Source organism: Equus przewalskii, chromosome 3, assembly GCF_037783145.1.
Source record: "Equus przewalskii isolate Varuska chromosome 3, EquPr2, whole genome shotgun sequence".
In the NCBI taxonomy this organism is placed as follows: domain Eukaryota; kingdom Metazoa; phylum Chordata; class Mammalia; order Perissodactyla; family Equidae; genus Equus; species Equus przewalskii.
In genome coordinates this window covers 58,132,095-58,153,804 of record NC_091833.1, presented here as the reverse complement: position 1 = coordinate 58,153,804, position 21,710 = coordinate 58,132,095, and the positions used below count along the sequence as shown (strand labels likewise).

The following is a 21,710-nucleotide window of genomic DNA, read 5'->3' as shown; positions in this document are numbered from 1 at the left end:
CCTTGGTTTGTCTGTAAGGATCTATATTAGGTCCAGAGATTGTGACTGGTTATGTTCCATTTTATTTATTATTTAATAGACTTTTTCTTGAAGTCGTGCTTTCATTTTAAGTATCTAGTGCAGATGCCCTCAGTGTGAACTGGATTAGTTTTCTAGCACTTTCAGGAATTTGTGGTATGACCATGAGCAAATTATGTCACCTCTCTGAGCCTCACTTTCCTGATTTTTAAATTGATAGTATTGAGCTAGGAGACCTTAAAAGTCATCTCCAGTTCTCAGATTTTGTAATGACCTAAGCTACTAGCAAGAAGAAAAAGGATATTTAGACTTTTTTTTTCTTTTGAGAGAGGAAATGGCTTTTAGAAAGGTCACAAGTCAGAGCCACGGATAAAACATTGGGTGATGTGCTGGGCGATCTTTCTGATTTTCTTGGAAGAAATTCTACTCTCATGGAAGTTGATTTTTGGTTTATTACCACTAGAGTATGGAAACTATTCTTTTTACCCTTATTTTAACTGAGCGTGGTCCATGGCTGAATTGAAGTGGGTTCTGGGAAAAAACCATTTATTTGGGATTTCATTTGAAGAGCTTGTTAGGTGGGGGAGTTCTCTTTTGGCAATGGTACACTGTTATTTTAAGTCAACTTTTCCACTAAAAATGACTAGGAAATATGGACAAAATATGAAAAACCTTTCGTTTAAAGATGTAGGAGAGCTATTAAGATAGTAAGAAATTATAAGACCAAGATCCAGGAGAGGAAGAGTCCGAAAGCAGTGGTTGAGGGGCTACACAGCTGAGCACAGCTTCTAATACAATCATGGAGCTGATGGAGGATCAAAATGGGACTAGGGCCTCCTTGGGAGGGGGGATGCTAAATATCCCAGACTTCCATTTGAGAACTTGAGGAGCTATATCACAGAAGTACGGTGAGCAGGAAATAGACTAATCCCACACAGACTGAAGCTGACCTGTGAATCAGGTCAGTCCCTGGTTGGATTAAGATGGTTTGGAATTACTGGTGCCCTTAGAGCAGCTTCCTGCCAGAAGAAAAATTATTCATCTCTAGAGGAAGGTAGCATCATCCAGAGCCTCCAATGATCTTTACCATTTTTTTTAATGTAAAATGTTCTGTACTCAAGCAGAAATAGCCAGGTGTATGACAAGACAAGATGTAACTGAAAACTAAAAAAAAAAAAAGATGATAGAAAAAGACCCACCAAGGTCTCAAATAATGGAATTATCAGACATGGTCTTTACAACAACTGTGATTAATATGTTCAAGGAATTAGAAGATAAGGCTGAGAATTTCAGTAGATAAATGGAAACTAAGAAAACACTCAAATTATATAATTAAATTATATAATTAAAAAAATACAACACTGAAATTAAGAACTCAGTGAATAGCTTTAACAGTAGATTTGACACAGTTGAAGAGTGAAGTGGTAAACTGAAGATAAAGCAGAAGAAAATATTCAATCTGAAGCATAGAGAGCAAAAAGAAAGGAAAATACAGAAAACAGTGTAAGAGACAAATGAGATCTGTGAAAAGGTTCAGCATTAGCGTAACTGGTGTCCTAGAGGGAAAGGAGAGATGAAAAGGGAAAGTAACTTTTGGTGAGTAACTAATGAGAGACATCACACAAGTACTTTGAACCCTACACAGGATAAAGGGCAAAAAGAAACATTAGAATAAATACTGAGAACCAAGACAAAGAGAAAAATCATAAAACCAGCCAGACAATAGACTTGTTACCGTGAAAGGAGAAACAAGCTACTAAGATGACTTTCCAGTAGAAACAATGAAAGCCAGAAAAGAATGGAAAGATATTTTCGAAGTTGTGAAGGAAAACAACTGTTCATGTAGAATTCTATACCTAGCAAAAATGTCCTTCAAACATAAAGGTGAAAAAAAGACATTTATAGGCGAACAAAAACCGAGAGAGTTTATTGTCAGCAGATCTACACTAAACCAAATACTAAAGGGTGTTCTTCAGTCAGTAGAAATTATCCCCGAGGGAAGCTAAGAGATACAGGAAGGAATGAAGAGCAACAAAAAGAGTAAATAAGTGGGTAAATCTAAATGACTATAGACTATTCAAAAAATAATTTAAAATACATATAAAATTAAAATACGCAACAAATGTAGCACATAGATTGGGACGAGATTAAATAGAGAAAAAGTCCTAAGGTCCTTGCATGATCTAGGAAGTAGTGAAAATACTAATTTAGATTAGACTTTACTAGGGCAAGGATGCATGTTGATCTCTAGAGTATCAACTAAAAGAACAGTTAAGGAATGCGTAACTAACAATCAATTAAAGGGGCAAAGAGAATAATAAAAATTCCTGATAAATCCAAAATAAGGCAAGAGGAGAAAAAGGAACAAATATAAAGCAAATAGTAAGATGGAAGATTTAAACATAAATATATCTGTAATTCCATTAAATATAAAATATTAAAACCTCCCATCAAAATATAAAGATGATCAGAGGGGAAAAACAGACTAACAAAACTCAACTATATGTTGCTTTCAAGAAAGTAAAAGTTTTGAAAATGAAATACCATACAAACACTAAACAAAAGAAAGCCAATATAGCTATATCTTAAGGCAAGAAGAACTACTGAGAGAGGCATTTCATAATGATAAAAGGGTCGATCCACCAGGAACAAGTACTATTTCTAAATGTATATCTACCTAATAACGTGGTTTCAAAATATATATAGCAAAAACTAACAGAACTGCAAGGAGAAGCAGACAAACCCACGATCACAATGGAAGATTTTAACATACCTTTTCCAGTAATTGATAGATAAGTGGACAAAAAAAATCAGAGATGTAGAATATTTGAACAAATTAATCAACTTGACCTAACTGATATAGTGTATATAGAACAGTGCACACAACTGTAAAATATACATTTCCTTCCAGTGCACGTTGTACATTTGCCAAAAATGAACATACGCAAGGCATAAAGCAAAGTCTTAATTTCCAAAAAAAATAAAGTCTAAAGAGTATACCTCAGAGCACTGAGAAATTAAGGTAGAAATTAGTAACAAAAACTACTTAGAAAATTCCTAGATATTCTGGAAAAAGTCAATATTTTTCTAAAGAATAGATCAAAGAAGAAATCACAAGAGAAATTAGAAAACATTTTGACCAGAATGAGAAAATACGATATGTTACAGCTAAAGCATTGAATAGAGAGAAATTGATAACCTTAAAGATAAGCATACAAATAAAATTTAGAAAAGAAAGGTTGAAAAATCTCAAGAAGTTGGAGAAAAGAACAATAAATAAGAAAGTAGAAGGAAGAAAATAATGCATATAGGAAAAGATATTAATGAAATAGAAACATATGATAAAGAGAATCAACAATGTCAAAACTTGGTATTTTTGGAAAGACAAGAAAAATTGGTAAACCTCTGATGAGACTGTGTTCCTTGACTTTGGAGAATTATTGTTTGGACCAAAAAATATACTCCAAAATCAACGTTGCTGCTTAACCATCGTTTTTGTTTTCCTCCTTCTCCTTATTTTTAAAAATTAATATATATGTGTTTTAAAAAAAAGCTAGTACTTTGGTAGTCACCTGTATATCTTTGCTTAATCAGCTTTAAAAATAAATAACTTTTTACTTTTTTTTCCATTTTTATGTGATATATGTTCATTTACCAGAGTATAAATATCAAAAAGAAGATTTACTGGAAAATTTTAAGTTGCAGATAATTACTTTTGATGTATATTCTTTGTAGCTCATTTCTTTGCTTATAGAGTCACATATATTTACAAAAACTGTGAACAGTGTGTATTCCATTCTACAATCTTTTTTTCCCATTGAAGACTATATGGTGACTATATTTCCATGTCATTAAATATCTTTTTACTGAATAATTTTAATGACCACGTGACTTAATTTACCTAAGTGTGATCTATGTTTGGGTATTTAGGTTGTTTGCAGTATTTCTGCTATTCTAAACAGTGCTATGATAAACATTCTTTAGCTAAGTCTTTGTGCAAATCACTGATTATTTCCTTTGGATGAATATCTGAAAGTGAAATTGCTGAAAGGAAAAAAATTCATTTTTAATGCTTCCTATATTTATTGTTCAATTACCTTCCTGAAAGATTGTGCCAAGTTATAATCTCATCAACATCAACAGTGTGTGAGTGTATCCATTTCCAATACTGTCTCCAACACTAGGCATAATCTTTTAAAGTAAGCTCTACCTAATTATCATAACCTATTCTGAAACTGCTGAGTCACAGTTTCCAAAAGGATGACAGCTGTGGGCGTTGAAGCGAGAGAACTTTGCACTGTGCCTTATGGTGGGTAGATAACACACAGAAGGGGCCGTGTTTGAAGTAAGGGATTCATGCTCAGTGATTTTCACAGTTAATTTCTAAGAGGGTTTCAGGGGCCAGGAGCCATATACAAGCCAAGAGAGATGAAAGCATGGTGGTTTCTTATTCTCTACTTTTATTTCCATTGCTAATATTATTTTATTTTATTGTACTTTTTATTATGTTCACATAGGTACCTCAAAGTCGCTCACTTGAGAGAAGCATCCTGTGGTGGGTACAGTGGGGTGAGGGAAGGCTTAGAGAAGCTGCTAGAGCTGCCAGAAGCCCAGAAGTCACACTGTGGCTACGTGCAGCTCTGTTTTGGAAGTCAGCAGCCTCCATTTATAAAAGTTTTTAAAGATTACAAAGCTTTTTATAGTTTTCTTATTGAAAAAGCTATATAAGAACTGCATTAAAAAAGATTTTAAAAAGCTCAGGACTCAAACAGTGTAGCACAACTGTTTTTTAATTGCTATGTTGATTTTTTATCAAAGTAATAATGTGCATAGTTTTGAAATTCAAATACTTAAAGAAGACTTGGAGTGCAAAACAGTAGTTCCCTGGACAAGTTCTCCCAGTTTCTAGAAGCAGCTGCTTTGAACGAGTTAGCTGTTTCTTCAGGCATTTTCTGCCACATTGCAAAATGATATGCTTATACTGCTATTTCTTGATTTTTTTTAGTTATAGATAATATCTATTGATTTTCATAGAAGATTAGAATGTAGTTCTCTTACATTCGCACACACCCCATGCATCCTTCTCTTCCGTCATATTCCGTAACATCTCACCTTCTCTTTTTTATCCTTCCAATATTATTTTGAAAAACTTTTTATTATGGAAAATTATACACAAAAAGTAGTGAGAAATAGTAAAAGAACCCCAATGTGCTCATCGTCTAGCTTCAACAGTTATTAAGTTGTGGTCAAACTTAGTTTATCTATAACCACTACCTTTCTGCCCCTCACGTTCCCCTGGGATGAATATTTGAAGCAGTCCCCACATATCCTGTCATTTCATCTATAAATCAGTATTTATGGCCCCAGCATAGTTACATCACAGTTTTTTGTTACATTAATTTCGGCGCTGACTTTATTATGACCATGATATTGATCATGAGTATACCACATTGTGTATAATAATTTCATTGATTTTTCATGTAACTTTTGGGGTTTTCTTTTGGAATTGATAATTTCATCTTTTTTGTTTGTTTGTTTAGTTTCTTATGTGTCTATCATATCTATCATAGTTTATTCCTAAACACTTTGACCAAACTCTAATGTTGCTCTCAATATGGTTAAAAACATCAGGTCTTCTGTCAGTTCCTTTTTTTTTTTTTTTTTTTTCCTTATGTGAGACATCTATCCAGCAGTCATCCAAAATCCTGCCCCTCTCTTCCTTGGATGTTTCTAGGCTTGTGACAGTAGTCAGTCTCAGTCTTTCTTTAAGTGCCCTCCTGTATTAAATCAACAGAGTTTGGGATCCCTGGTTTTCCCCTTTCTTGGTTTACTCCCTAATTTTAGTGGAGCCGAATTTTCCTGTTGCCTTCTGAGAAAAGGTACAATGGATATAAATCCTTTTAGACTTTGTGTATCTGAAAACATCTTGATCCTGCCTTTACTCTGAACTAATAATAAGGTCGGCTACAGAATCCTAGGTTGTAAATGATTTCCCTCCGAATTTTGAAGATACTGTTCCATTATCTCCTATCTTCCAGTGTTATTGGGAAGACTTAAGCCATTGTGATTCCCAGTCATTTTTTTTATGCCTGGGTTTTTTACCCCTTTCTGGAATATTTTAGGGTCTTGTCTCTATCTCTGGTGTTCTGAAATTTCATGATGATGTAGTATGGTGTATGTTTTGTTTTTGTTTTTTTATCCACACACAGAAAGCACAAAGTACATCCTTTCATTATGGGATCTCATGCCCTTCAGTTCTGGACAATATTCTTAAATTATTGCATTGATGACCTCCTTCTCCCCTCCATTTTCTCTGGTTCCTTCTTCAGAACCATCCACATTCTCTCCCCTCCTCTCCCCTCCCCTCCCCTGCCCACCTCTCCTTTTCCCTCCCCTCCTTTCTTTCTCCTCTCTTTCTTCTCTTTCCTCCCTCTCTCTCCGTCATTTGATTTTGGATCTTTCTGCAAAGGGAGCCTGGAAGCCAGCATTTCTGGGAAACAAGTGGGGATGGGAGCAGGTGGTCTCCTTGCTGAGTATACAGACTTTCCCTTCTCTCTCCCCTTTTAGTAAGATGCTTCACTCAGCTGTGCTTGGTAGTCCCTGGTTCACAGCATGTCTGGTTCAGCCTCTTCACAGGGTAAATCTTCAGTCTTCCACCAGGGCTGTGTGTGTGGCGGGGGTGGTTAGAGATATCTAATAGCTCTCATTTTCAGCTTCCCAGGGTTCTGCAATATTGGCCACCCCTTCAAGGCACTTAAAGTTGAGAAACCTAAAATGTCAGTCACTGTTTGTCCATCTGCTTTCTGTCTTTAAAAATGGTGATCTGTCATCCACTGTTATTGCCTCCTCTTCTCTCTGACATGCATTTGTATACTTTTATCCCTTTTCTTTCATTTTGCTAGGGCTTTAGGAAAAAGTGGAGATGAATACTTGTTCCATCCACTGTGTTTCCCTAGAAGTCTTCACACAATGATTTTTATTTCTGCAGATCACCTTTCTAAAGTACTTGATGCCCAAGAGGCAAAGTGAGAAAGACCAAAGGAAGAAAAGGAAGGAAGACGAGGAAGAAAGGAGAGGGTGTGGTTATGTGGAGCAAGTGCTGCTGATGCTTGTGCCATGGATTTCCCGCAGGGAATAAAACCAGGACTGAGGCAGGGTTTGAGTTTTCTTCCTGGGGTGATGTGTGTTCGTAAGTGGATCTTCATCTGGAAAATAAGAATAACGATGTGTGCCAAAGAGACGTTGTTGATCACTGGTTCAGTACAGCAAGTACTTAATCCCCAGAGACATTTTTTACCCAGAATTAATTTCTTCATCTCATTCTATTTTATCAAATAGGGGATTAGATTTCTTTTGAAATAAATAGAGAGAGAATGAAAGTATTTCCATTTCCATTATGGTTTATTCTGTCGTTCAAGTAAGTTTCCCTTCAATCACCAACCAAAATTTGGGTTCCACAAACTATTTCATTTATTCATTCATCCATTCTTCCTTCTCTCACTCATTATTTCTTTCTGTTAATTCCCAGGGGAGGATAACTTTTTTAGTAGAAGATTGTGATTTAGGGCTTAAGGTGGTATAGGCCTGTTTTCATAGGCCTGTTAATCAGGTATTTCAGCACAGCTTAATTGACTGCTATTATGTGGCATTGTTTTGAGTCCTTTGGACCAAAAGATGAACAAGGTATGATTTTTGTTGCCTTGAAGAGTTTACAGCCTTGTAAAAATCTGACCCCCGTTTTAAAGAAAGAAAGATCTTGTGAGTTGACAAAGTAGTTTTGCACGTACAGCGAATGAGCAGTTGTGGAGCCCAGTTTCTGGCGGGGAGGCCATCTTCCATGAGGATAAATCATGGAAGTAGTTAGGCTTGGCTTTCATTCCAGGTTTGCTATTATTTCTGGAGGGAGCGCATGTATCCTCTCTGAGTCTCAGTTTCCCCATCTATAAAATGGCGGCGATGTTACCACTTATCACATGGTGGTTTAAATGTGAGGGAGGTTTAAATGTGGCTCTGAGGAAGAAGTCAATCAATGGCAAGTAGGATCTCGGAAGGAGGGTGGAGAATGTCAGACAAGGATCTTGAGCTCAGGGTCCACTTCTGCTACTTTCTGGATTTGTGATGTTTGATAAAATATTGTCTCTCAGTTTCAGTTTCCTTATGTTTAAATTTGGGATATGATGCCTATCTTAGAGAGTTGCTACAAGGATTGTGTTAAACAGGATAATGTCTGCCACTCTTGGCCCTATTTAAGTGTTTTGTGTAAGTTTTATTGTTAAGGTGTTAGGGATCCTGGGTACTAGATTGCCTGGTGAGACTGTGTCTAAGGAAAGCTGAGCATCTGCTTGCGACACTGTTTGCTAAACTGATCTTTGTGATGTTTCCTGGATTGGAGTTTTCCTGAAAACTTAACCTAAATCTAATGATTCATTGTGGGAATTTTCCTGACATGTTCTCTGGCGATAGGCCAATCTGGAGGTTCCCTTGGAAATAATTAAAAGTGAAAAGCAGTTCAGTTGTCTGGCATAGTATGTAATGAAGATGTTATTACTTCACTCTGAATCCCAAGACCTTCTCTTCTACAAAACATGTGAACGGCTTCTAGGAATTGAGTTATTTGGGATTTTTTGTTTGTTTCTTTAAAAGAGTAGAGCAATGACTTCCTTTTTCAATGGTGAGTAATATGCTAATGGAGACTAATAGACTCCTAGACTTTTAGAGCTGGAAAGTAGCCTAGCAACTACCTTATTAAAATTTTTAATTTTATTGATGAAGAAATTAAGCTTGAGAAAGGCTATTACTTGCCCAAGACCACAGAACTATTAACTAGTGAGGCCTAAGGAAGTAGCCAGTTCTCTGCTTAAATTTCAGCTCAAACAACATTGTGTAATAAAATCACTAAATGTAAAATTATAATTGAATGCTTTACATGCTTTCTGGTCAGTCTGAACCTAGAATAGAAAAGATGGAATCTCAAAGGGTTTTCTAAACAAGTGTGTTGAAATTATGTAAGAAAATTAAAAAAAAATTAAATTCATCAGTGAATTGAGATTTAGTAAGCATTCTTGAGTTTCTAAATTAACACTCCAATTTTCATATGCTACATGGATATTAACTATGTATTTGTGTTCTTAATTATTTATCTTGAAGTGTGTCTAAAGCATCGAGTTCCCCTGTGTTAAGAATTCCGGTGACCATTGCTGCTTATTTGTGGACCACGGTCATTGGTGTTCAACCTCTTTTGATTTTATCTTTAATGAGATCCATCCTTCTTTTCTCATAGTGCTTATTGTTACAAATTATAGTGACTGAATACACGGTGTTTCTGGAAATATCTGTAGGAACATATGCACCAGCAAAATCCATGTGATTTGTGTTTCGTTAAGTGAAAATGGGGCATTTTCATGATTGGCAGCAGAAGGGGCCCAATTCTCCTGAGAATGATGCCTTCTTAGTTTGAAATATGGGCTGGAGAAATAGTCTTCTTTTAAAAACTCTCAGACAAAGAATGTAATTCACACTCTTTCTTTGGGGAGAGCCATTTCAATATTGCTGTTTCTTTGCATTGTTGAATAAAGCTCCAGATTTGGAGTTCTATGCCCCTTTTGTATTTCACCTTCCCCCGCAATCCTTTGAGGAGGCAGTGACTGGGAACAGCATGATCCTGGAAATGGTGGAGTTGGGTCAGTGCCCGCAGAGTGAAAGGCCCACAGCCAGTGCCATGTTTTGGTTAATTGACCTAAGGGCCTGAGCGTCCTTGGCAGCAAATATCCAGCTGGCTTTTGAATATCTGGCTTTGAGTGTGTGTTACTGCTTCTTTCTTCTTAAATTCTGTTTCTGAGGAGTTAGTTTTTCTCAATCTTCTATATCCTCCAGGTATATTAAAAAATTATTATGAGGCCAATATGTACATATAGTGAAAAATTCAAACAGAACAAAAAGGTTATGAAATGCACCATAGACCTCCTCCAGTTTCACTCTTTAGAGGAAACACCATCTGTTCCTTCTTGGGTCTCCTTGTAGACATGTTCCCTGTGAACACACCCATATATGTATACATATATATTTTTCTTGAACTGGAGGATGGTATATGTATAGCTCTCTACTTTGCCTTTTCACTTAATAATATATTTTGGGGAACTTTTTGCGTCACCACATACAGCCGACTTGTTCTTTTAAATGGCTAGGTAGTTTTTCAAGTTAGAGATGCACCGTTACTTATTGATTTCCTCATGTCTTTCCTCTCTTCTTCAGACAACATACCTCAAGACAGGCATTCAGTCAGTCTCACGCTTATGGCGTGTGTCACTGGGAGAAGGTTCAATTTTCCAACCTTGAGAAAGCAAGTTGGAGGCAGCCTGGGAACACCATTAGCTATCACCGTCGGCACCTCCTTTTCACCTCCTCGTGTATGAGGGCTGGTATGCATTTTTGTGTTTGCCAAAGTCAGAGCTGCAGTAGCGGCTCCAAGGGGCAGTGGAGCGTAGAGAAGTGAGTGGGACATTGGCTACATCAGTGGCAAGTGTGTAGATTGGACATAATGAAGCAGAAAATCAAGGTACTGTGCTGTCAGAATTTTAAGGTCAGTAATGCTGCTCACTCTCTTTTCAAGTCAAGTTAGCACAGCGGCCGAGTCCAGGAGCTTCGCATGTTTTCTGAGACAGGAGGAAAGTCTCAGGGCTTGTAAAGTCCATCTCTGGAAGAGCCTGCAGACCCCCGAAAGAAAAGGAGATGTCAGTTTTAGCCTGCCTTCAAGCAAGAGTGCTAAACTGTGGACCAGATGAGTAGTTTCCAAACTTCTTCTAGCAGGGGAACCTATTTTTCAAATGAAATCTCTTTTACAATTCCCAGTATATGGAAGAGATACAAGTCGAGCCTGCAGGGGTTGGGTTGGGCTGGGGATCTGGTTGGTCTTCCCCCAGGAATTCCCACAGCCTGGCATTTCGCACAACACATACTGAAAAACAATGGACTAGATAGTTGAAACCAAGATGTTATGATTTTATCTTTCTTTGTCTTTAAATAGTATTTAGACAGGGTTTCTAATGGTTGAAGGGTTTCTGCTTTGCGTATAATTTCAAAGAGGACACGTCTTCTCTTTGTCCTTTTCTAAAGGGCCTGTTTTTACTTTGCTGGATCGAAGGGCAGCCTGGTGGTTGAAGATCTGATATATCACTTTGGTTAACTTTTAGCTACTAAAGGAATAGTTTGGAGTATCCAGACTGGAGAAACTAGCCTGTAAGGGCAGCAGGTCTTTATACAAATCCCAAGCCTGTAAGACGGATTGCTTTCAGTGTTTACTGCAGCCAAATGATTAACTAGAACCCTGAGACGGAGCCTGCTGGAGAAGTGATTTATGCTGTGAATGTGGAAAGGATGTTTGCATATGGCTGTCGGATTTCTTGTTGAAGCCTTTTAAACATTGTTTATCTTGGGGGCACCCACTGCTTGGGCCATTTTTATTTCCTTTTGTATTTTATTATCTTGTGCCAGAGGCCAAGGCCAGTCTTGTAGTATTTGCTGAGTTTGGTTGTTCCGGGCTTTCTAGGGGATGCCACTGAGTCTGTGCGAGAAAAGTGTGCTTTAAACAGTCTGAAGAGTGCTGTGCTCTGACAGTTTCCCACTGCGAATGGGGTGGTTTTATGATTAATCAATTTTTCTAACTAAAGAAACACAATGCTCACAAACGTTGAATCATGCTGTAATTGTTTGGGATTTGAAAAATGCAATGTGTGTTGGTCAAAGCCAGAGCCAGCTTTGTATGGAACCTTCTTTTTAACGTCTCTCTCACACCGTCATGTTTTATTATGGACTAAAAGCGCCCGTTTCCCACACTGAAATGGCGTACTTGTTTGAAAATGTTCCTCGAGCACCTGCTATGTGCCCGTCAGCGTCGAGATCATCGGGGACATACCAGTGAACAGAACAGACTGAACTCCTGCTCTCGGAGGACCCTCACTTGTTCCTGTAGCTAGTTGTTAAAAGATCTGGTGAAAAGTCATCTACCCCACCTTCTGCAAAAGGTGTGATGAGGAAGACAATGCACTTCAGTGTAGTGAAACCTGTTATTTTGGTAAAGAATGGCGTTTTCTATTCACTCAAGGTAGGACTAATGGAAGATGAAGTCCATGGGCTTGTCATGAGTAAAAAATATAAGTAACACACAGTTTCTCAGAATGTGCTGTTACCTACCTGCATGTGGAAGAGTATGACGTTTTCTTAGAAAATACATGTTCCTCTAGGTGTAATGCAGACTTAAAAGGCGTTCAATTGCACTTCTCTTCTAATGGGGAGCATCGCGAGATCTGAAGCGTATCAGATAGAGAGATGCTTTCCTTGGCTCCCTAGAGCTGGGGGTTTCTAAAGCCTCACAATTCTTATCCTTCTATTATAACCAGCAGAGTGGTAAGGCCTAACGGCTGACCAGAACTTTCAAGCATTCTTAGTCTTTGTTGGGAAGATATATTAATTTTTAAGGTAGCACCTTTTCTTTCTTTTCAAATAATCTCATAGTCTGGAGATGGAAGGAATTGTACTTGTTCAACTACTGTTCTGAAAAGGACTGATTCTAAATGACAGCCTAGAAGCTAAATCAATATTTGCATGGTTTTATCTATTCTGTGTCACTTCACATGGTAATTTATCGTACTAGTATGCTATATTTTAGAGAAATGAATGTCAGTGTTGCCATTAGGAAAGGCTGGAATCTGTTTATGAAGTTGAATTGGCATCTTTCCTTGTGAATTCGTGTGTGTTTGGAGTGCCAGGCTTTGTGCGGCTTCTGGAGAGACAGGGTGCTGCTCAAGGTGCTTCCCCCATTGTGTTCACAGGAAGCGTTGAGGTGCAGGGAGAGACTGGGTGGCTTCAGGTGACAGAGCTGGGGGTCAGGTTGAGTTTCTCACCAACATGCCTTTGTTTAGGGCTCTGGGTTGCTCATTCCAGGCTCCCAGGGAGAGTAAAGGACTTGCTGGTTTTAAATTGAGTACATGCTTTAATTCAAGCTTACTTGTTGTTTAAAGTTGTATACATGTATTTTCTCCTCAACTAGAGACAAGCATTTTGAATTCAAGAAAAGACTCTTTCCTTGTACTTTCTTTGTGTCCTTTATGTCATGTAGACTAGTTCTTTGCATATTGGCCTAAATATTTGCTGGTAGATTGAAAGTGGCCCAGAGCCAATATCTCACAGATAATGACTGATTCAGTTTTGGAGAATTCATTGATTCATTCCACAGGTGTTTGTCAAGGTCTTACTGTGTGCTGAAGAATCAGTGGGAATAAATAATTTGCTCCTTTGGTTGGATCTAAATCTGGTTCTCAGTGGTAATGTGTTGTATATGACATGACTATACATTGATGAGACATTTCCCAGGGAAACTAGTCTCATGACTTGTAGTCATGTTGCATCAGCCTACGGGTCCTCCTCACTTTACTACCTAAATATAGCACTGAGCTGTCCTTCCTTTCTGTCCTCATTGAGCCTGCATAAGCTTGAACCTTCATTATTGCTTGCCTGGATTGTCGCTATAGCTTAACAGCTCTCCCTGTTTTATTGGTGTTCGTGCCTCACTCATACCCTTCTTCTAGGTTCTTCCATACTGATGTTACAGTGATCTTTCTAACCTTAAGACTGGTCATATCCCTAGAGGGTTTTGCCTGTGGCATGCAAGACCTTCTGCTAGCCTTCCAGCCTTAATTCCAACTATGCCTCCCCTCCACACTTTGTGTTCTGGTAATGTCCAGTGTTGATATCTATTAGACTGAGAATTCTGTGAGGATAGGGTGTGTGTCTGCATGTATCTCTTTGACTCTCTGGGATCAAGAATGGTGCCCAGAATATAGTGGGGTTCCATAAACTTTTATGGGATTGAACTGAATTACGTACACTCCTGAAACTAGCAAGATTTCAGCTCGTTAGCAAACCAAATTACATTGCCTTCTGTCTAATCCCTTAAATTCTTATTTGATGAATTCAGCATTGTTCGTCACAGCACTTGCTGAAATGAAAAATAGATAGCTCTTTCACTGCTCAACAAAACTAGAAATATATTTAGAACATTTAACATCTGAAGAGTGCTAAAGACTGTCTGTGTATTTCATCAGGTTGTCCTCCTCCTCATCTGATATGGGGAGGTGGCATTAATTTCTAAAATAATAAAAAGGAAGAATAAAGCAATGCAAGAGACACTTTCACATTATGTTCTTCAAAGTATCTTTTGCCATTTGGTCATCTCAAGAGCAGAACATGAAATAATTTAACAGATTTCTCAATACTTCTTATATCTGCTTTACATTTCATAATTTTTCCCTTTTCATATTCTGTAAACTAATTTTCTTTATAACATTAATTCTAGCATTTACCCAGCGATGTTCAAGTAAAGTTTATGGATCCCATGTTATTTCAAGATATCTCTTGCCCAACTAGATCAAATTCTTTACTTAAGAAATCTCTGCAATTCTTCAGCATCTTGTGTTCAGTAGAAATTTATCTATACTTACAAATTGAGATTGCAGATTATTCACTATGATTTACCTTCTTCATGGCTACTTTTAACTGTGGGATTTTTTTTTTCTTATCCCTATTTCATTAGGCTAAGAGACTGCATACACATGTGTGCAGCTAATATGTGGCATGCCCTTTATAATCAGAGATGAACCCACTTACCATCAGGTTGGTATCTTGAGTTTTGCTTCATGGAAACACATGGACAATAATGTCACTCACAGTTTCTCTTAATCTCCTCATTCTCTTGGAACAAATGGTGTACACTTTAGAGGGAATCGTGTTGTCTCTGTGCAAAGAAGAGAAAATTTACGGTTAGTGGAGTTAAGTAACTTGCTCAAGATATCCCTGGTCTGTTTGCCTAAAACCCGCTTAAAATATTTTTTATCATGGGATTTTATGAAAGTTCTTAAAAGAGAAAAGAACATTATAAGGAACTCTCATGTAACCATCACTCAGCTTTAAAAGCTAGCAATGTTTGCCCATTTTAGGGCCATTCTTACACCATTGCATTGGCTCCACACCTAACATTGATTCTAAAGAAGTTAAATTGATATTGGGAAGATCAGAAAGTATTAAATTTCTTTGTAGGCCCATTTTAATTGCATTTATATAATTATTCCCATAACTGTTTTAAATCATTCTCATTGTTATTATTTAAAGAACTAAGAAAATCCATTTTTAATCCCTGGAGGAAAAAAAATGCAAAAATAAGCAAACTGAGAATCTTAGCAGATGGGTAATTAAAAGCAAACAAAGGAGAATTATCCTGAGAGTTTTATCACAGTTCCATGTACTAAGAATGTGTGCTTTATGTGGGAGATTAAATATACCGAGGCCTTGAATATCTAGCAGCAGGTAATTGACTTTGTCGTTAGGCCTTCTGCACTCTGGGGTCTGATGTGCTCCCTTCTGCCATCTTCCTGGCCCAGTGAGAAACAGAGGTAGTGGAGTAGCATGAGTGACATATGTGACACTGTCCTTTAATGATTTCCATTATTTTTGGATGAGTCATTGGGTTGTTTTTGATTATTCACACCACTTCTCCATTATATTTGTACAGATAATAAAATACTGATTCAGGTAGCTGCATTAAACTGTAAAATCCTTGAGGCCATGAACTATTCATCTTATTTCCCTAGCACCGAGGACACGGCCTGACTTCTAGAACCTACCTGTGGACTGATTTATTTTTCAACTAGATTGATATAATCTGAGCAAAAAGTTTTTGGCAGGTGTTTAATGTAAGAAAAAAGATTGTTATTGTTTATTTTGACAACAAATTGAAAAAATGAGAAGATTAAACTGATCCAGTTTTACTCCGAGCACCTTGCCAAGAATCAAGTAGATAGTGTAAATTATGCTGAAATGGGAAGGAAGGAAAATAAAATCTGAGGGAGAGATTATAGTTAGAAAGCACAGTTATTTTTCAAAACTATTATTTGTGTCATGACCTTTTCTTCAAGTTAACTGATGATACAGTCACTTGCTTTTTCTAGTATAGAAACACACGGCATTCTGCGAGCTTATTTATAACCCACTGTGAAGAGCAAGCAGTGAAGAAGAAAGCTCAATTATACATTTTAAACACCGTGCTTCGTGTGGTCAGGATGAAATGTTGTTCTGTTTGTACTATGGTATCTTTTACATCTGAGCAAACATACCTGGCTTACTTTCCCCAACTTCCTCCTCTCTTTTTTCTCTGTTCAGGAAATCAATTTGGTTGAGTTTCTTGTGTAGGGCGAAACCCATAGACTCATACAGAGCTGGTGAGTGGGCCATCAATGGGATCTCTGTTAGCTCATTTTTCATCAGGGAGATACATTTCTTTCCCAAAGCTGTGATCTAGGAGAGTTGCCAAGCAGCTAGAGTTTAAAAAAAAGACACAAAAACAGCAAACAACGTAATTCTTTCATGTGGCAATCTCTCCCTTTGTGCTCATTATGCTGTTGCTGGCTGACGAGTTCTAAAATAGAGTCCACGGATCCTTTGCCTTCAGCTGTTTCTGGGCTCTTAGAATCTTAGTCAAAGCTTCATTCCAAATAATTATCCATGACAGCATTCAGAGGGTGGAGGTGCAAGACTCTCTTTCCATAGGTTGGGGCTAAATTGAAAAGTGATAGAAGTTCATAAACGATTTCTCATGTTCACTTTTGTGAGCTTGGCAGGTGTAAAACATTTACAAAGCTTTTGCGTCCATATCTGAACTTTTGTGTTCTTTGAACCCAAAGTTCTCATCTTTTTTTGATATCACTGTCTATCTCTTTGATGAGATCTATAGTGGAGGCTTAAAACTCAAATGAATTTTCTTGTCTTTCTGGTTCTTCAGCAGGGCTGGTAATGGAACAAGCCAATTGACACAATTTGCTTCCATCTGCTCTGTTTTGTGAAAATGCCTCGTTAGTAGCCAGAACAGGCTCTCCTGACCAGAGAAAACAATGATGCCTACCCAGTCACTGCAGTTATTTTTTCAGTGTGAATACTTGAACTTGGCTTATGTGTAAGGTTCTCTCAAAGAGGCAGTAGTTTTTCCATTATCTAAATAAGTCACTCGTCCCCAGGTAGCTTCAGCATCTCAAAAATGATCTCTATCTCAAGGAGGCCTTTCAGGTGATTGAGTTGAATCGACTGATTCTGAATGTTACATCATTAGTGAAAAATGTCTTGAAATCACTTTTGGGACCTGGGACAAATGTGGTTTTAGCTCAGCTGTTTTCCCATAAGGGTACCATTGTAGTGACTTTCCCCACTGTTTCAGTTCCAGAAGGATGGTGTGGAAGACCCATTACCAGGTTCCAGCAGTGTTCGTTTTGTTTCCAGTTCATCTCCTTCTGGTGCCTTCCTCCTCTGCTGCTGCCACAAAATCAGGACACCCACACTCTTCGTTTTCCGACCTCTGAGTCCCAGCAGCCCCTTCTAGACTGGCATTTCCAGCTGCTCTCTCTTCTTTGATTGCTCTGTGGAAGTTTCTCCTTTAAGCTCTGCTAAGTGAAGAGAGTCATCACCAGCTATGGTGCTCAGGCAACGTTCAATGAATAAATTCTCATGCATACATTGTCATCAACAAGCAAAATATTTCTAGTTCACCTTGAAAATATATCACGTGTTATATTTTTAGGCTTGCTGCAATAAATAATGTGTCAAGACAGTGACACCTGGGTTGGTTTGATCTGGTTCTTTGTGGCAAAACCAAGTCTTCACTTTATTGTACCTCCCTTGCCCTCTTTTGCTAAAGTAGATTGACTGTTGGTATTCTTTTGTCCATTTAGCTATGCCATTACTGTTTCCTTTTTAAAAATCTCTCACTGGAGAACAGCTGTTGTGTTGATATGGTGTTAAAACTATGATCACTGTATTTTGGACTTGGCCCCCAGAAGTGAAGAAGAGTAACCATAAACAGTGATTGGCATCAATAGACGTTGTCTGGGATAATTTAACTAAAGCCCTTAAACCAGATAGTAGCAGGAGCTCTTTGACATCTAGGGCAGCGCTTCTCAATCACGTATCATAGCATTTGGTCAGCAGTGCTGTGTGTCACACACATTTGATGCTAATGTGATGGGGCAAAAGTTAGTGTGTGGGTGTTCCCAGACTCTTCGGGTACCTATTCGCTGAAGAAAGAAAGCACAAAACTCAATGGATGAATTTTTGAGAGCAAAACAATCAAGTTGGAACACAAACTAACACCTCGGGGGCTTCACTGGAGGGGAACTTGATGTAATGGGAGTGTGAAGGGTGGGCCTGAAAAGTTCAGAGAGAAATGATCTAGAAAAGTAAATAGAAAAGCTGTGGATAAAGTGGGAGTCGTGTGGATAAAGTGGGAGAGTTTTTCTGGAGTGGGACAGTGAGTGGCTCCTTTGAGCTGTTTGAAAGTCATGCAAGACAGGGCTTTCATGTTGCTATGGGGTCATTTTGGAACTCCTTTATATGATTATGAGAGATACAAGAGAAAATGGAAATTCTTATTTGGCCTTTGGGTTTTAATTGCAACATTATTCTGGACCGTGTGGATCATGGCTTTATAAATTTTCAGTAATGATTAATATTTTAAATTTTTGCTATGATTTGCTTTTAAGAATAACTTAGAACTAAGTGATGATTATTCCTATATTATTACTCTCTTTCATAATCATTTAAAGTATTTTCCTCCCATGGGAGAGAAAGGATGCTCTAGGGATTGCACATAATCTCCAACCTATCTCAGCTACTCTGTAACTCAGAGTAGGTGTCCATTACTATTAATCAGTGTGGCGATTACCATTTATTTATAGTGCTTGTGATTTGTGCTTTTACAGATTTTAATTTACCCATGGGTAAATTTTTAATAAGGGAGAAAGCAAGGATAGATGAAGAAAGCCCGAGAAATGTATCTGTATCTCCACTGAACATGAAAAAGAAATATGTTTTAAATATTTCCCTTAGTAAGAATGCATCAGTTCCATGGATCACAAACTAAAGAACTAGAGGTCAGATACGTCAACTACAGCCTGCAGACATGTTTTATTTGTTTCTCATGGTATTTTTAAAAAAAAATGAGTCTATTGCCAAAATATCAAATATGGAGATTCAAGAGGAAAATCTGACTTTCTGACTTCTCTTGAACAGGCGGAAGGTTTAGGAGCATTGGGCCCATTGCCCCATGGCAAAATCACCTGGATGTGTTTACAAGTCTGGCTCATTAGATGGGGCTGTGAACTTCACTTTGCTATTGCCCCCACAAAGCTGTTTCTTAGGCACTGGCTGCTTCCTTTGTTAATGTAGCCACTGGAGTACCCTATACCTAACCATTAAATCCAGGGGGGACAAAGTGTGAAGTTTAAAAGGCTTGTAATAATACTGGTAATATTAATAATGTTAAATATCTTTACAGTCTGTGTATTGTAATGTAAAACAATAAAGTAGGGTTTATTTCTTTTAATTAGAATATTTTATTTTAATTTTTTAAAGATTGGCACCTGAGCTAATAACTGTTGCCAATCTTCTTTTTTTTTTCTGCTTTATCTCCCCAAATCCCCCCCGTACATAGCTGTATATCTTAGTTGCAAGTCCTTCCAGTTGGGCCATGTGGGATGCCGCCTCAGCGTGGCCTGGTGAGCAGTGCCATGTCCACGCCCAGGATCCGAACTGGTGAAACCCTGGGCCGCCGCAGCAGAGCACGCGAACTTAACCACTCGACCATAGGGCCGGCCCCTATTTTATTTTTTTGTACAGCACCATTTCTGAAATCTTTCAATGGCTTATTTTGTGACGCATGTGCAAGCATAAGACCCATGTGTTTAAAGATCTGAAAAAAAGCATGTTTTATAAGAAAAGGAAAGAAATATGATTGTTCTAATTAAAAGAAATTATCCTATTTTTTCTTTTTTGTGAGAATTTATCTTTTCCAGATCTCTAATCCATTGGTTATATTAGTAAGTGAGCCAGTATACATAAATCAACTCCACTTTACTGTTTGACGTTACTACATGTAGAGTGTGGGCTCTAGATTAAGTGGCCTGGTTTGAATTCTGACTCTGCCACGTGCAAACTGTGTGACCTGCACGAGCCAGAGCGTCTCTAGCCTTGGTCTCCTCACCTACGATTGGGTATCAGTATAGCGCCTGCCTTAGAGGATTGTTTTGATTAAATTGAATAATCTAGACAGGGCAGTTGGCTCAGAATAAGAACTCAATAAATACTAGCTATTATTATTACTTCTAGTACTTTTTCAGTGTTATTTACTTTATTACATCTTTCTTTTGGCAAAAATCTTGGTGCAATATTGGGAGTATGTTGGGCGTGTCTGTATCAGCTGTCGGGAGTAAGGTTGCAAGACTCTACCCTAGAAAATTCTCCTGTATTAAATATCAGCTTTTCAGATTTCATCTAATACCGTAGATTTTCATCTGGAAAGTGAGGAGACTTGGCTGGCTACCTTGTAGAGTAAAACAAGGTAGGCATTTTGTAGTGATAATTGAGGCTATTAGTAGAAAGATGCTAAAAAGACTTTGTCTTCCATAAATGAGTTTGATGAAGATGAATTTAGTCATCCATTTTCCAATTCCCAATTCCCAATTCCATGCATTTTCCAAGTTTTGGTAATCGAATATAGAAAAACATAAGTATCAAGTTGCCAAAAGATAGGCAAACTACTAATTTTTTGATATGGAAATATACTTTGTCTTTAATGTATCTCTTCTCTTGTAATTTTTATTTTTTTATTTTTTTTCCTTTTTCTCCCCAAAGCCCCCTGGTACATAGTTGTATATTCTTCGTTGTGGGTCCTTCTAGTTGTGGCATGTGGGACGCTGCCTCAGCGTGGTCTGATGAGCAGTGCCATGTCCACGCCCAGGATTCGAACCAACGAAACACTGGGCCGCCGGCAGCGGAGCGTGCGAACTTAACCACTCGGCCATGGGGCTAGCCCCTCTTCTCTTGTAATTTTAACAGTATTTTTCTTGATGTTGAATTTGACTTCGTGCTAGAAGGAGGAAAAGCAGGTTTTATTCCTATGCCTAAAGGAATCCACAAGAAAAATGATTTTTAGTCAACATACATGGGATATGGCACTAACTTGGAAAGATGCTGTGCATCAACAGAAATTTATGATTATATCCTTCCATCTTGTTCGGTCTCCCAGAAAAAATTGGTTTTAAGTGGGAGGAGATAGAAATGGTACCATGAGAAGTATTTCTTGCATTCGAAATTGCTGTTTTCTTGCACCACAGGAATCCTACATTGCTGAGCACCCACTGTCCTTTCTGAGGAAACGGAGAACAGTATTTCACTGTTGTAAATGGAGACTGAGTGTGATTGGTTACATTTGAAGAAAATGTCCTCTTAAATGATTGCAGAAACACAAATCTAGCTCAGCCGTAGGGTTTCCAGTGTAGAGGGTCTTGTAAATTGTGTCTGGCTGCCATTGTCATTGTTGTTACATTTATTCCATTTCTGTCACTGCCTGTTAGGTGAATGTTTTGCTTTTATCTGATAACTTTGGAAACCCAAGTTATTTCTCCTGAGGCTGTACAGGCCGACAAGTCTTTCAGGAGCTGGGTGATGCTGAAGTATGACGCTGCTTTTTCTGAAGGGAAGCTGTACTTTTAGACATGGTTTTAGTTCCTTGCTGTATCAGTGTAAACCATCCTGTATTGGGGAAACAATAAAATGGAAGTATGTAAGAAAGATGAGTTCCGAGAAGTATTCCAGTTTTT

At 38.0% G+C, this 21,710-nt stretch overlaps 1 protein-coding gene and 2 long non-coding RNA genes across 7 annotated transcripts in view; 2 read left to right on the top strand and 1 right to left on the bottom strand.

Moving 5' to 3' along the window:
* LOC139082296 (uncharacterized) overlaps nt 1–16,514 on the bottom strand; it is a 43,947-nt gene extending 27,433 nt beyond the window's left edge. The window contains exons 1-2 of the long non-coding RNA XR_011538156.1: nt 16,182–16,514; nt 14,680–14,806 (exon numbers count right to left, since the gene is read on the bottom strand). This is a non-coding gene — a long non-coding RNA (uncharacterized lncRNA). The remainder of the gene's footprint in view (nt 1–14,679; nt 14,807–16,181) is intronic.
* FRAS1 (Fraser extracellular matrix complex subunit 1) overlaps nt 1–21,710 on the top strand; it is a 426,477-nt gene that overhangs the window by 64,498 nt on the left and 340,269 nt on the right. The gene's annotated exons all lie outside the window — the stretch shown is intronic.
* Nucleotides 14,605–17,676, top strand: LOC139082298 (uncharacterized). Its single transcript, XR_011538158.1, has 2 exons — nt 14,605–14,685; nt 17,276–17,676. It is a non-coding gene; the product is annotated as an uncharacterized lncRNA (long non-coding RNA).